Source organism: Chlorocebus sabaeus, chromosome 9 (genome assembly GCF_047675955.1).
Source record: "Chlorocebus sabaeus isolate Y175 chromosome 9, mChlSab1.0.hap1, whole genome shotgun sequence".
NCBI lineage: Eukaryota > Metazoa > Chordata > Mammalia > Primates > Cercopithecidae > Chlorocebus > Chlorocebus sabaeus.
The window spans coordinates 69,742,215-69,756,458 of NC_132912.1; the positions used below are offsets into that span (position 1 = coordinate 69,742,215).

A 14,244-nucleotide genomic window follows, 5' to 3' on the forward strand; every position below is an offset into this window, starting at 1 on the left:
ACTTTACAGATAAAGAAACTCAGGCTGAGGGGGCAAAATGACCTGCCCAAGGACATGCTGCTAACAAGCTGCAGAACTGGGATTCACATCCCCGACCATGCAATCCCAACCCTGAGCTCTTTCCACAAAGCCACAGTGTAGAGGACCTGGTCTCAAACTCAGCAACTCTGACCAAGACTCATCTTTCCACGTCTGGAGAGCCTCTTCCAGACACGTCACCTGGCTCAGGGAACCCCAGGCCACTCGCCCTAATATCCCTGTGTACCTTTCCAGTTGCCACTGGCATAATGTCTGCCCTGCAGTGCCCTGGCCCTGGGGAGGCAGCAGTGGACACTCCTCCAGGAGACATACTCCAGGGCCTTGGAGCAGCAGCAGCACCTCGGAGCTTGTGAGAAATGCAGAGCCTTGAGCCCCACCCCAGGCCTCCTGAATAAGGATCTGCAATTGAACAAGATCCCCAGCTGACTGGCAGGCACGGGCAAGTTTGAGGAGCACTGCTCTAGACAATTCCTTTCTCTCACAGGCCCGGGACTGTGGGGCAGTGTCCTGCACAGCTCATCAAAGACTCCAGCCCTTCGCACTCCTCCGCCAGGAAGCTCCTGAACAGCGTCCATGAGGTGGACTCTCGGCGTCTGCTTGTCCACCCCCAAGGACAGGGAGCTCACCCGAGTGGTCCCATTGGACACTCCAGCTTTTTTGTTTTAAATAACCTCGTTTATGAATACAAAACACCTTACTAGAAATAAAAGTTGAAAACTACAAAAAAAGAAGAAAATGAAATCACCCACACTACTATTATCCAGATATATAATAACCACAGTTAACCTGTATCCTGCCACGTGTGTACATGCATGCATCTTATTTTACAAAATTGGAATCATACTGAATATACTGTTTCTATGTTGCTTGTTTCATAGAACATTATTCAATACATTTAAAAGCTTAATCTCGACTGGGCATAGGCGCAGTGGCCCATGACTGTAATGCTAGTGCTTTAGGAGGCCAAGGCAGGAGGATCACTTGAGGCCAAGACTTTGAAACCAGCCTGGACAATATAGTGAGACCCTGTCTCTACAAAAAAATGCCACTGCCGCCGTCAGGGATGCAATGCCACCGGCGCAGTCAGGGATGCAATGCCGCCGGCGCGGTCAGGGATGTGATGCCGCCAGCGCGGTCAGGGATGCGATGCCGGCAGAAGTGGAACCCAGCCTCTGCCTCCTGCCCATATGGCTTCCTAGGAGCTGGACCAGAGCTCCATGCATAGTCTTGCTCTCACTACTTCCATCTCCCCATGCCCTTCAGCCATCAATTCCTTTCCATTCACAAGCAAAGTGATCAACCTACAACCCACAAAGCAACCATTGTCCACCACATGGAGAAGAGGAATAGCACTTCCAACCATACAGGCGTGACAGTCCCATGGCAGGGGGTGAGCCAGGAGGGGATCAGGAGACGTATGCTTTGTGGGCAAACTGTGGGCAGCAGAAGCCGCATGCATCACCAAGCCCCAGTCCCAAGCCACTTTCCGCAGTGCCCAGAACTGGCAGCTGCCCCAGTTCATGAATGGACGGACTTCACAGCAGCCAGCGTCAGGCTTCCGCCACAGACCTTCCTGGCACCCATATCTGGATCCAACTGAGTAGCAAGACCAAAGACCAGCAGCCGCTATGGGAAAGCAGCTTCCTGCCAGCACCCCACCACAAGGAACAATGCCAATGCCCATCACAAGAAATGACGATAGTCCAGCGAGCAGCAGGGCTTCCTTCCCAACCTCTTCCCCTCCCCAGTGGGAGTAAAGTGCTCCCATGCATAGAGACAATGTCCTCCTCAATCCACATACCCTAGACTTATCCTAGGAGGGACTTCAGGGTGGAGTGGGGGGTACTTAATCAGTCACACACACACATAGGCTCCCTGGTGGAATTCTAAACTAAGGAGTCTTTGCTGATTGCTGAGCTGATCATGGATCTGCAGTACGGTGACCCTTAAGTAATCCTTACTTCCCAGCCCCTCCAACACTGGATCATGGCCTTCCTTCTGTGCTGGGGTGGGTTTGTGTCGCAGACCTCCCTGAGTGCACTATAAGCAGACTAAGGACAGGATCATAGGCAATGCATGCTCTGCACAGCCCCATCTGTGCCCCATGTATACATATGTAAACCCATCAGTTATCCCGGGAGCAGAAGAAAGGAGTCACTGGGACATTCAGCGGGGGCATCTGCTGGGCCTCTGGGCGTCTGGAAATGCCCAGGGCTGCTGCCTTCCTCCACGTGTTTCTCCTGTAGGGCAGACCATGTGAACTGCTGCCAGAATCCTTTCATATTACTCATTTCTGTACCTCACTCAACAGGCCAAACCCACTCATCAAAGCCTCCAATGACCCTTGCTCCAATAGCTGCCATCTCCAGCTCAGGACATGGAGAGGTCCTTACAGCGGGACTGGGCAGGGGGCTGCTGCCTCTCTGAGCAGGAGATAGAATCACAGCTCAACTGTCCAACACTGGCAGAAGGTGGGGTGAGGGCCCCTGATGCCACCTCCCACTCCCTGGTAACTGGCCTAGATACAAATGCTATGTAAACAGAAAGGGACAGCCCATCTGGAGATACCACTAAGAAGCAACTTGAAACCAAGGGCTTCAGGTGCCTGGTGTTCTGAGGTCTGCAGCACAAGCCCCCCACCCCCACCACCCGGCTCCAGGAGAAAAGGGAAACAGTGTCTGGGCAGGAGGGCTCAGGGAAGTCTCAGTGGAGGAGCTGGAATGATCCCTGGACCAAGAAGGCTGTGGGCCCTTAAAAGGAGAAGGGCAGAGACTTGCAGGAGGGGAGAGGAAGGCAAGAGCCACGTGAAGCCACCAAGAGAACTCCAGGGTCACTGGCAACCAAGGTAACTAAAGTCAACTGCTTTGGTCTGAATGTTGGTGTTGCCCCAAAATTCGTATGTTGACATCCAACTCCCAAGGGAATGGTATTGGAAGACAGGGCATTAGGGGGTAATTAAGTCATAAAGGCAGAGCCCTCCTGAATGGGATTAGTGTCCTTATAAAAGAAGCCCCTGAGAGACCCCCTCACTCCTTCTACCACGTGAGGACACAGTGAGAAGGCACCATCTATGAACCAGAAAGTGGGTGGGCTCTCACCAGTCACCAAATCTGCTGGTGTCCTGATCTTGGACTTCCCAGCCTCCAGAACTGTGAGAAATAAATTTCTATTGTTTCTATGCTACTCACTTAGGATATTTCATTACAGCAGCCCAAACAGGCTAAGCCATCCCCCTCCATCTGACAGGGAATTTCTTCCCAGCCAGTGCTCACATGTGCCCAGTAGCGGGGAGCTTTTCATCATTGGAAAGTTCCCTGGGGCAGGAGCCCTGTTCAGCCTTCCCACCCACGTCCTCTGCTGGCCTTCAGTCTCCTGCTGGAAGTTTCACTGATCATGTCTGCTCCCTTCCTGGGGACAGACAGTGATCTCAGTCTCTTATGGACTTCCCTCGAAGTACACCTCTGTCAAAGAAAATAGAGATCACTTACCAAATGGAAAACCTGAATTAGCACCATCTAAGCACCAAGATAAAGAAACCATCAATCTAGAATCCTGAACTCACAAAACCATCTTTTAAGGACCATGGTGAAATGAAGACATTATCAGATAAACAAACACTGTTACACAGACCCCACTAAAGGAATGTCAGGGAAGACGGAAAATGATCCCAAAAAGGAAGCCTAAAGCACAAGGAGAAGTTAAGAGTTTTGAGGCTGTGATAGAAAAGGAGCTCGGCAATGAGAAACAGTGGGGTCTTTTCTTATACTAAATAAGGATGATAAAAATAAACTGCTTTTATTTTATTCCCTTTCTCCTCCATTAAAAAAAGGTGGAGTTAGCCCTTCCATTCCAAGTCCCCTGTTCCAGTCCTCTGGGGCCCTGGTATGCTCATCTGCACACACCCCTGCCATCCCCAGCCCTTGAGCAGGGACCTCAGCATCTTTGATTTGGCTCAAGCTGCCTGAGGCTTTGCACGGGCCAAGGAGGTGGCTGGACAAGGCTGCCGTGTCTGGTAGAACTGCAGAGACCATGTGACACATAGCACCACAGCCAGGACTCCAGCTGCTCTGGAACACGCACAGGCAGCTCGCTGACAGGCTCCAACCTGGCTGTGCACCCAGGGCCTGGCCCTGTCTGCCTTGGCCCTCCATGGCTGCCTCCCAAATGCCAGAGGTGAGGCCAGGGAGCTAGCTCAGGGGAGATCACAGATCGCTTCCCATGGTTGGGCATGAGGCAGGATGGCTATGAGGCACACCCACAGGGCAGAACAGAGAGTGTGTAGCTTCTCTGCTTCTCACCTCTGCGCCAAGTTCAAAGTCACCTCTGCCAGGACCCCTGCATTAGGATTCAGTACCACATATTGAGCTGAGATAACCACTGGGTATGTACCAGAAAAACAAGCAAAGGTCAGGACTCTCTCTGGCCAAGGGGAGAAAAAGCAGCACAAGAGAAGATGGTAGAGGGTACTGGGATCAGAGGGAGGGAGGCACCTCTACTCCCCAAGCATCTACTGTGTGCCAGGCACTGTGCCAAGGGCTTGGCATACAACCTCACGACCACCTTATGGAGAGAGGAATTATTCCCGTCTCATAGGCAAGACATTCAAGGTTCAGAGAGGGTAAGTAACTTTCCCAAGGCCACACAGTTAGAAGTGAGAAGGCCAGGAGTTGAACTCAGATCTCTGTGACTCTCAGGCCCCCTTCCTTAGCCACTACATTCAGCTGGTGTCCAGAACCAGTTTCTGTGGCAGGGTGGCTGGGGTGGACTTTCTCTGGCCCAGGAGAGAGAATGAGGAGAGTTTACAACTCAAGAAGGCTGTAAAAGGTCCACCCACCGCTTGGCAGCCAGGCTCAAGCAGGTCTTAAAACGGGGAGAGGTGGAGGCCAGTGCTGAAAAAGACCCTGGGGGTATTAAGCCCACCCACGCTCAAACAGAAGCGGAACGGTGTGGTCTCATCACCACTAATGGCTGGCACAGCCCACAAGCGCCTCCCCACATCACTTTACTGAATCCTCATGGCGAACGGCCTGGAATTCCTATTATTCTAAAAATAAACTTTATTTTAAAATAACTTTAGATTCAGCTACAAGTTGCAAAGATAGTACAGAAACTCCCCACACCCAATTTATTCCAAATGTTAACATCTTCCATTACTATGGTATGTTTGTCACCGTTAATGAACCAATATTGACATACTGTTATTAACTAAAGTCTACATTCTATTCAGATTTTTCTAGTTTCCCCCAAATGTCCTGGTCCCATCCAGGGTGTCACATTCCATTTAATCTTCCTGTCTCCTTAGCCCCTCTGCTTTGTTTCTTCTCTGTGACAGGTTCTCCCGCCTTCTGGTTTTTGATGACTTTAAGTCTTAAGAAGCACTGAGCAGGTATTTTGTGTCCTTCAGTTAGGGTATGTCTGATGGTTTTCTCATGGTTAGATGGGGGCTACAGGGGAGGAAGCCCACAGGGGTAAGGTGCATCCTCATCAGGCCATGCCAAGGATGCATGATATCAGCATGACTCCTCACTGTTGCTGTTGGCCTTCATCACCCGGCTGAGGGAGTGTTTGTCAGGTTTCTTCACTGAGAGTTACCCTCTGCTCCCTGATTTCCAGACTGAATTCTTTAAAAGAAAGTCACTATGTGCGGGCCACATCTAGGGAATGGGGAGTTAAAATCCACCTCCTTGAAGGCGGACGTGAATAAACTGGAATTACTCTGCATGGGTGATTTGATCCTTCTTTGTTTATTTATTCCGTCATTTATGTTATCAGTATGGACTTTTATCTATTTTACACCTTGGGCTATAATTCTCTGTGATTTGTTTTGTGGCTCAAATTGTCCTAGCTTTGGTGGTTGAGAGCTCTTTGAGTTGGCTCCTGTGTCCCGTAAACACACCCCCACGGTTTGGGGATATGCGGTTTGTGTTTTAACACTTCGTTACTTTCTGGCTCTAGGAGATGCTCCGGGGTCATCTTGCATATTCCCCGCCCTAGTCCCAGAGTCAGTCATTTCTCCAAGGACCTCTAAGGAGAAGGGTATGCTATCCCTGTTTTCAGGGATACAGGCAGGCCCAAAGGTACACAGAAGCTTGCCTGAGGACAGCAATCATGGTCAGAGGACAAGCCCAGGCCTCAGAAAACCTGACCTGCTCATGCGCCTTCCCTGATCGCTTACTGCCTCTGAACCTGGACAGATGTGAGCACCATTGCTTAAAGACAGAGGAACGGCCACAAGGACCCCTCCTGTCCTTTCTCAGTCCTCGGGAGACGACAGCAACATGGAGTCTCAGGCCCTGGACCAGCCCTTTGGTGCGCAACCCTGGCCCTTCTAACAAGGCACAAGGTGACTCTGCAGACCACGTGCTCCAGCCCCCAGCGTCCCCGAGACACAGGCTGCATCCCATTGAGTCCAACAGGCTCCTCTTTTTCACGTTTACAATCACTGTTGGCCAGGAGGCAGCCCAGGTGTGACTGTCACTGCCCGTGCAAGCAAGAGCCTCTGTCATTCCTGGTGGCTTCACAACCACAGCCCTCATCATTTCAGGTAACAAACCATCAGAGGCAGGAATGTGAATCCTGGGTGTTGTCTGAAAACGTCCCATCGACACCTTCCAGTAAAATCGATATGGCTCCAGCATCAAATCCACAGGATGCTGTCCGTAGGTTCTGTGAAAATCCAGGGATGCCGGTGGAGCCCTCAGGTGGCACCACCCCTGCTCTCGATGGCAGGCAGGACAATGCCGCATGGAAACGTCATACACTGAGGACGATGCCGAAACATGACCTGCAAGGGCACTGCTCTGAATGTGAAGAAGTTAGGGGAACTCCTCACCTGTTCATGTTGCCTTATCTGTGTGTATACAAGAGTAACATATGATAGGCCAGGCGTGGTGGCTCACGCCTTTAATCCCAGCACTTTGAGAGGCCGAGGTGGGTGGATCACGAGGTCAGGACATTGAGACCATCCTGGCTAACACGGTGAAACCCCGTCTGTACTACAAATACAAAAAAAAATTAGCCTGGCATGTTGGCAGGCACCTGTAGTCCCAGCTACTTGGGAGGCTGAGGGAAGAGAATGGTGTGAAACTGGGAGGCGGAGCTTGCAGTGAGCCGAGATCGCACCACTGCACTCCAGCCTAGGCGACAGAGCAAGACTCCATCTCAAAAAAAAAAAAAAAAAAAAAAAAAAAAAGAGTAACATATGATAAACACCTAAGTCTAACTGAGGTTAAACGCTCTCTTCTAGCTGGGTGCAATGGCTCACACCTGTAATCCCAGCACTTTGGGAAGCCGAGGCAGGTGGATCACAAGGTCAGGAGTTTGAGACCACCCTGACCAACATGGTGAAACCCTGTCTCTACCAAAAATAGAAAAATTAGCCAGGCATGGTGACATGCAGCTATAATCCCAGCTCCTCAGGAGGCTGGGGCAGGAGAGTCACTTGAACCCAGGAGGCAGAGGTTGTGGTGAGCTGAGATCCCACGACTGCACTCCAGCCTGGGTGACAGAGCAAGATTCCATCTCAAAAAAAAAAAAAAGAAAAGAATAGAAAAAAAAAGCTCTCTTCTAATAAGTCTACAGTGCTAAGTGATGAACAGAATTTCATTGGTAACACTTTTTCGTTCTTAAGGACATAAAATAATGTGGTATCTGACCGTCAGTGTGATCCTAGATTTGATGAAATATGGTACACATGTGAACTTGTCTGTGTGCACACATCTAATTTGGTGTGGTACACATGGGTACATGTATCTATACAAACACACCTGTGTTACACATGTGGGTGATTAAACATGGTACAGGTATATGCATGTGTGTGGGTACCCATATTATATGTGTACACACATGTGCATGTGTGTAGGTACCTGTGTTGTATGTGTGTACACATGTGCATGTATGCAGATGTTTAACAGCAATATACTACTACCTGTGATCTAAGCTCTCTGCCTTCCCCAGCCCTCCAGGGCTGACCCTCACAGTAGGCAGAGCTGGGTCTGGTTTACCTTGGGTTGGGACACTAAGACCTCACCAAGATGCCATGCTCAGGTGTGCACACACAGACAAGTTCACATGTGTACCATAGTTCATCAAATCTAAGACTCCATGACGGTCAGATTCCCCATGATTTTATGCCACGGACCTGCCTCCGAGGTCACTAGTGAGGTGTTTAATGAGGTCTGGAGGATGAGGCTGCTCTCAGGGGAGTGGAAGGAGAGCGCTGAGTCTCCTGACTTCTTTCTCAGTTGCTAAAGGCTCAGCTGCTCCATCTCCCCTCTCTGCCAAGCTCATGATCATGTCCTATATTTTAAACGGCTGGTGTGGGTTCCAAGTGAGCACTTTTAGCTGCCTTTTAATCGGCACACCTCTTAAAGGGGTGGCTGTCTCTGGAGCTCCCTGGAGCCTGCAGGCTGGTCTGGGTGGTGCTCCAGAGATCCGGCTGCTCAGCCCACCTCATGACCAGGCTGCGTGTGCAGAGTGGCTCCAGGGTGCACAGGGATGGACCCACCCAGCCCAACAGAGTCTCTTTCACAAGCCCACAGTGCTCAGCATTTATCCCCCACAACCTATTTGTGAAACGCAGCAGCCTTGACGTCCCAGACTGGCAGCCTGTATGTAAATAGAGGCAGTGTGGAGACCTGGGAAGGTCAGGCTCTGGTGCTTCTCACCACTGCATGGTCTTACCTCTTGGAGCTTGACTCTGCTCATCTGTGGGTGTGGAGGAAACAGCTTGCCAAGGCAGGAGGATAGAGGGAAAAACAGACGTCAAGGCTTTGAAACCAGGCTTGGCCCACAGCATGTGCTTGATCAACAGCATCTATTAGTTTAAAACTTATTTCAGCCAGGCACAACGGCTCAGGCCTATAATACCAGTGCTTTGGGAGGCTAAGGCAGGAGGATTGTTTGAGCTCAGGAATTTAAAACCATCCTGAGCAACATAGTGAGACCCTGTCTATATATATCTATATTTTTTAATTAAAAATTAGCTGGGTACAATCAGCCATGCCTGTAGCTACTTGGGAGGCTGAGGCAAGAGGATCACTTGAGTCCAGGAGGTCGAGGCTACAGTGAGCCATGATCGCACCACTGCACTCCAGCCTGGATGAAAAAGCAAGACCCTACCTCTAAAAAGTGTGTGTGTGTGTGTGTGTGTATGTGTGTGTGTGTGGAGTGAGATGCTGTCCATGAAAGCAAAAGTGTTGTGTGAACCATAAAACTCTCTTCGCAGGAAGGGTGCTCACATCACATATCTCTCGCACCAAGATTCCCAGCACTCCTCCTTCTGTGATGTACATCATTCTCTGCCCAGAGGGTTTGCTTTGAAAATTCCTGTGTGTGACAATTGGAACTAATACCATAGGTCAGGGGGTCTCAATCTGGCCAGTATGGACAATTTGACGTGGATGAGCTCAGTTGGGGGAGCTGTTCTGTGCATTTTAAGATGTTTAGCAGAATCCCTGGCCTCTACCAACTAGATGCCGGTAGCACCCCATCCCCTCTAGCTGTGATAATCAAAAAATAACTCCAGATATTACCAAATGTCCCTGGTTAAGAACTATTGCTTGGGTGGGCGCCATGGCTCACACCTGTAATCCTAGCACTCTGGGAGGCCAAGACAGGAGGATTGCTTGGGGCCAGGAGTTCAAGACCAGCCTGGGTAATATAGTAAGACCTTGTCTCTACTAAAACTTTAAAAAAAAAAAGAAAGAAAGAAAATTAGCCAAGCATGGTGGCATGCACCTGTGGTGCTTGGGAGGCTGAATCAGGAGGATCCCTTGAGCCCAGTAGGTTGAGGTTGCAGTGAGCCATGACTGCACCACTGTGCTTCAGCCTGGGTAACAAAGCAAGACCCTGTCTTTAAAAGAAAAAAAAAAAAAAAAAAAGGCTGGGCACCTTGGCTCACACCTGTAATCCCAGTACTTTGGGAGGCTGAGGTGAGCAGATCACTTGAGGTCAGGTGTTCGAGACCAGCCTGGCCAACGTAGTGAATCCCCATCACTACTAAAAATACAAAAATTACCTGGGTGTGGTGGCATGCCTGTAATCCCAGCTACTCGGGAGGCTGAGGCAGGAGAATTGCTTGAACCCAGGAGACGTAGGTTGCAGTCAGCCGAGATTGCACCACTGCACTCCAGCCTGGGCAACAGAGTGAGACTCCATCTCAAAAAAATAAAATAAAATAACTTTTAAATATAATAAATAAAATAAACTTTAAAAAGAACTACTGCTTTACAGTGAATGAATTTTTTTACTTTTAGCAAAAGCAGTTTTGGGGAAGAGACATAAAAGAAGAGAAAAAGACCAAAAAGAGAGGGAAGAAGAGGATTGTCTGCTTCCAGTGTCAAGGAGAATAAGCTCCTTATAGATTCATCTACCCAAAAGCAGAATGTCTGGCAAAGCCATACTCTCCATCAGCAGGAAAGCAGTTTTTGTGGTGTTCCAAACCAGCCTTTATGATGGATGTGTAACGCTTGTCAAGGGTAAACAAAAGGCCACCCTTCCAGGCTGAGGCCGCCAAGGCCCTGATCTGACAGCCAACTGCGCCAAAACCTCCCAGGTCTAAAAGGGGAAGCGAGCTCTTCTACACAGTCCATCTGAGCAGGCCCCAGGCTCAGAAACGGGCTCTGAGGCAGGTCAGAGCTGGTAGGACCCTACCATTGGCAGAGGTGCTAGCCAGTGTTGTCCTGGCAACCACCCCAACATCTATGTATTGTCAGTCAGGTGGAGCCGGGCGGGGGATGGAGGTGGATCAGGCACCTATCATCCAGACAGGTTGGCTGCCAAGAGGGTTCCTAGAGGAAACAGAGACTGGAAGCTTCTGGCTACAACCTGGCTGGGAGGAAATGATGAAAGGGCCTCTCTGTCTCTCTTCTCACCCTCCCTGTGCTCCAGCTCCAGGCCCTAGGAGGTTCCCCCATCTCCCCATGTCCAAAGGGGTCCTTGCCCAAGAGAACTGGTCCATCACCCCTGGGCCAGGAGAGGGCCCTGGGAATGGGCAGATCCACATTGGATGCCACCACGGGGAGCTGTTCTCATGCCTCTTCTTTACGCCACAGTCCACGGTGCTGCCTCCCCAGTTATCCCGCCTCAGCTGGATGCCAGGGAGGTCTCTGCAGGCTTCTGTCACCTGTCACCACACACCTGGGTCTCCTTCCTCAACCCTGCCCCCACAACCCTGCTGTGCTATCTGCCACCCTATCTGCATGCCCTCCTCTCTCTGAATTGCCCTCTCCCTCAAGGCAGGCTCAGCAATGAGCCCCTGTAGACACCCCTCCTCTCTCTACAACCCCACAGGGACAGGCACAGAGAATGACAGCACCCAGCAGCGTGTGCGGAAAGGTTGAGGGGGGAGCCTGGTCACATCATCTGAAGCTGCAGGAATATCCACAGCATCTCCCCAGGTCAATGCAAAAGACACATGGAAGGCAGGGCCACCCGGACTGTCCCTCCAGCTGCCGCTGACAGCAGTGCCCGGGGCCTCGTCAGATAACTTTGGGTGCTTCACTAATGGCTTCTGCCCCCTCCTCCCTGGGTTAAGAGCACAATGGGACTATCCATCCCAGGAACTAGATCTCCTCTCTCTGGTCCCGCCAGCCCAGACCTGGCCCCGGAAATCAGGATCAGAAATGGTCACAGCAGACAGGTGCTCCAAGGGGAATGCAAAGGCAAGCTGTTATTACTGGCCCCAAGGAAATCCCCTCAGGGTATTCGAGCATCAAGCATCCCAGCCGAATAAAAGCTCCCACACAATGGACAGGATGAGCTGCTGGTCCCCAGGGAGGCAGACTGTCAGTCCCCATCTGCTCACCTTCCCTTGCTGGGAAGTTTGGCTGTCCGTCCTCTGCACCTGTTCAGGGGAAGCCTGAACCCCATACCGCCCACATACCCGCGATGGCAGCAGCAGGTTTGCAAGGTCACGGCTCCTTTAAGCCACAGTCCATCTCAATGCTGTGAGCCTCTCTCCCCAAGAGGAACAGCGCTTCCCTCAGAGGAAGCTCTGCCTCAACTGTGCCCCTCACCCATCCCAGGCCCTGTCTGTTCCCACATTCACAGGGCAACCCAGCAGTGAGCAGAAGACCCGGCCTCTAACGGCCTTCCAGAACTTCTGAGAAGAGCATTACTCTCCTCACCCACTTTCGGACAGGTTGTGGGGAGAGGGAAGGTAGGAACAAGACTATCCAAACAGCAGTCTCCAAGGCAGGCCCTCATGGCCCGCTCGTGGCCCCGTCTTCAGTGGAAGCTGACAAAGTTCCCCAGCCACAGCTTTGAGTCATGCATGAGTCAGAAGTCAAGGGTCAAAAGTCAGAACGTGTTAATTTGGCCAAGAAGGTTAGAATGGGTCACTGAACCTCCCTTCCTCCAACAGTAAAGTCCTGGGGACATCAGGGAACACCAAGGAAGGAGGATAGCCGGGCAGCTGGCCTCCACATCATGAACATCAAGGGCTCAGAGAGAACTTCCCACCCGCTCCTGCCACCATCCATGTGGTCTCATAGCTCCAGATTGGAGGGCTTCCCAGCCCCTTCTGAATGCACCACGTTTCAGGCCAGGCCAGCCCTGGAATGCCAAGTTTCAAAAGTACACTTTGCTCGATGGAAAGAAATGTCTCGACTTATAGCCCATCAAAAGACCTCTTCCAGTTTCCGAGGGAAACTCCTAAATTCTGCCTGGGGAACAAGCTCTACTCTCCCCACTACCTTCCAAACTTCGCTGCCTTCAGCTCTCCACCTCAGAGGTGGGTTTCACTGTTTTTCCCATAGCCCCAAAGAGCATCCCCTCCACCCTCACCCCCGTCATTTGAGCTGACTCTCTTAGAACCCTTATCAGGGGCTCAGACCAGGCCACCCAGTGGGTCTGGGAGGGGCCTTGCTGAGGGCACACAGTGCCCAGAAGCCATGCATGTGGAGCCCCTCACTAAGCAGAGACCGTAGGAGCTGGCACAGGTCACGGCCCCTCCAGGACATATGTGCAAGCAAGCACTCCGTCTCCTGGGGTCCTTTTCCCAGCCTGTGTGAGGGCCCCTTTGGAACCCCAGCGTTAGGATACAGATCAGTGTAAGCTGAAGACATCTGAAAGCCAACAGATGCAGAAAGAAGCCTTCTCAGCTTCCCTTAAAAGCAGCAGCATCTGGGAAAGAGGTTGTTGGAAATCCCCTTAAGGGAATTTCATGGTCATAAAGACAGAAATACCACTTGACCCTGCTTAAGTAAACATCACAGACTTCATCTCCCATCTGTTCTCCTAAAGACCCACCTGTCTTTCCTAAAGAAACCTTTCTCCCTTCTCCCTTTCTCTCCCTATTAAGCTAAGAATATAAGCCCCAGGTTTTGTTTGTTTCTTTCTTTTCCTTTTTTTTTTTTTTTTTTTTTTTTTTTTTTGAGACTGCAGTCTCCCTCTGTGGCCCAGGCTGGAGTGCAGTGGCCCGATCTCGGCTCACTGCAACCTCCACCTCCCGGGTTCAAGCAATTCTCCTGTCTCAGCCTCCTGAGCAGCTGGAACTACAGGCACACGCCACCACACCCAGCTAATTTTTGTATTTTTAGTAAAGACGGGGTTTCACCATATTGGTCAGGCTGGTCTCAAACTCCTGATCTCAGGTGATCCGCCTGCCTCAGCCTCCCAAAGTGCTGGGATTACATGCATGAGCCACTGCACCTGGCCAAGCTCTCAGTTTTCACCACCCCTTTGAGGTACTCATCATAGAGTAACCCTATATACAAGGAACTGGCAAATCAACTCTTTTCTCCTGCCAGTCTATCTCTTTCAGTTTAACTCACAAGCCCTCCAGAACTGAACATAAGAGTGTAGGGAAAAGTTTTTCTGCCATAACAGCTGGGTCACCAGCCACGGACAGCACCAGCTGGCACCAGGCCTGGGGAAGAGTGTGAGCTCTGGAGTGGACACAGCGGTGCTCAGATCCCAGCCCCATGGCCTACCAGATGGGAGACTAGCAAGTTACAGCCTGTCTCTGTACCCCAGTTTCTATGTAAGGACATTGAGGCTACTCAGACCTCTCGTAGGGTTATGGGGAGACTTACGTAAATGAGGTAGCGTTTACAAAGAGTCTGGCTCCCTCCCAGTGGTTGCTCAAAAACAATGCTAATAATTTCTACAATGATATTCTTTTCCTTTTTTTGATTCTAGAGACAGGGTCTTACTCTGTTGGCAGGGTGGAGTGCAGTGGCACAATCACAGCTCACTGTAGCC

The 14,244-nt window shown here is 50.9% G+C and overlaps 1 protein-coding gene across 4 annotated transcripts in view; it reads right to left on the reverse strand.

The window, feature by feature from the left end:
- Positions 1-14,244, reverse strand: part of ADAMTS14 (ADAM metallopeptidase with thrombospondin type 1 motif 14) — an 87,278-nt gene that overhangs the window by 33,525 nt on the left and 39,509 nt on the right. The gene's annotated exons all lie outside the window — the stretch shown is intronic.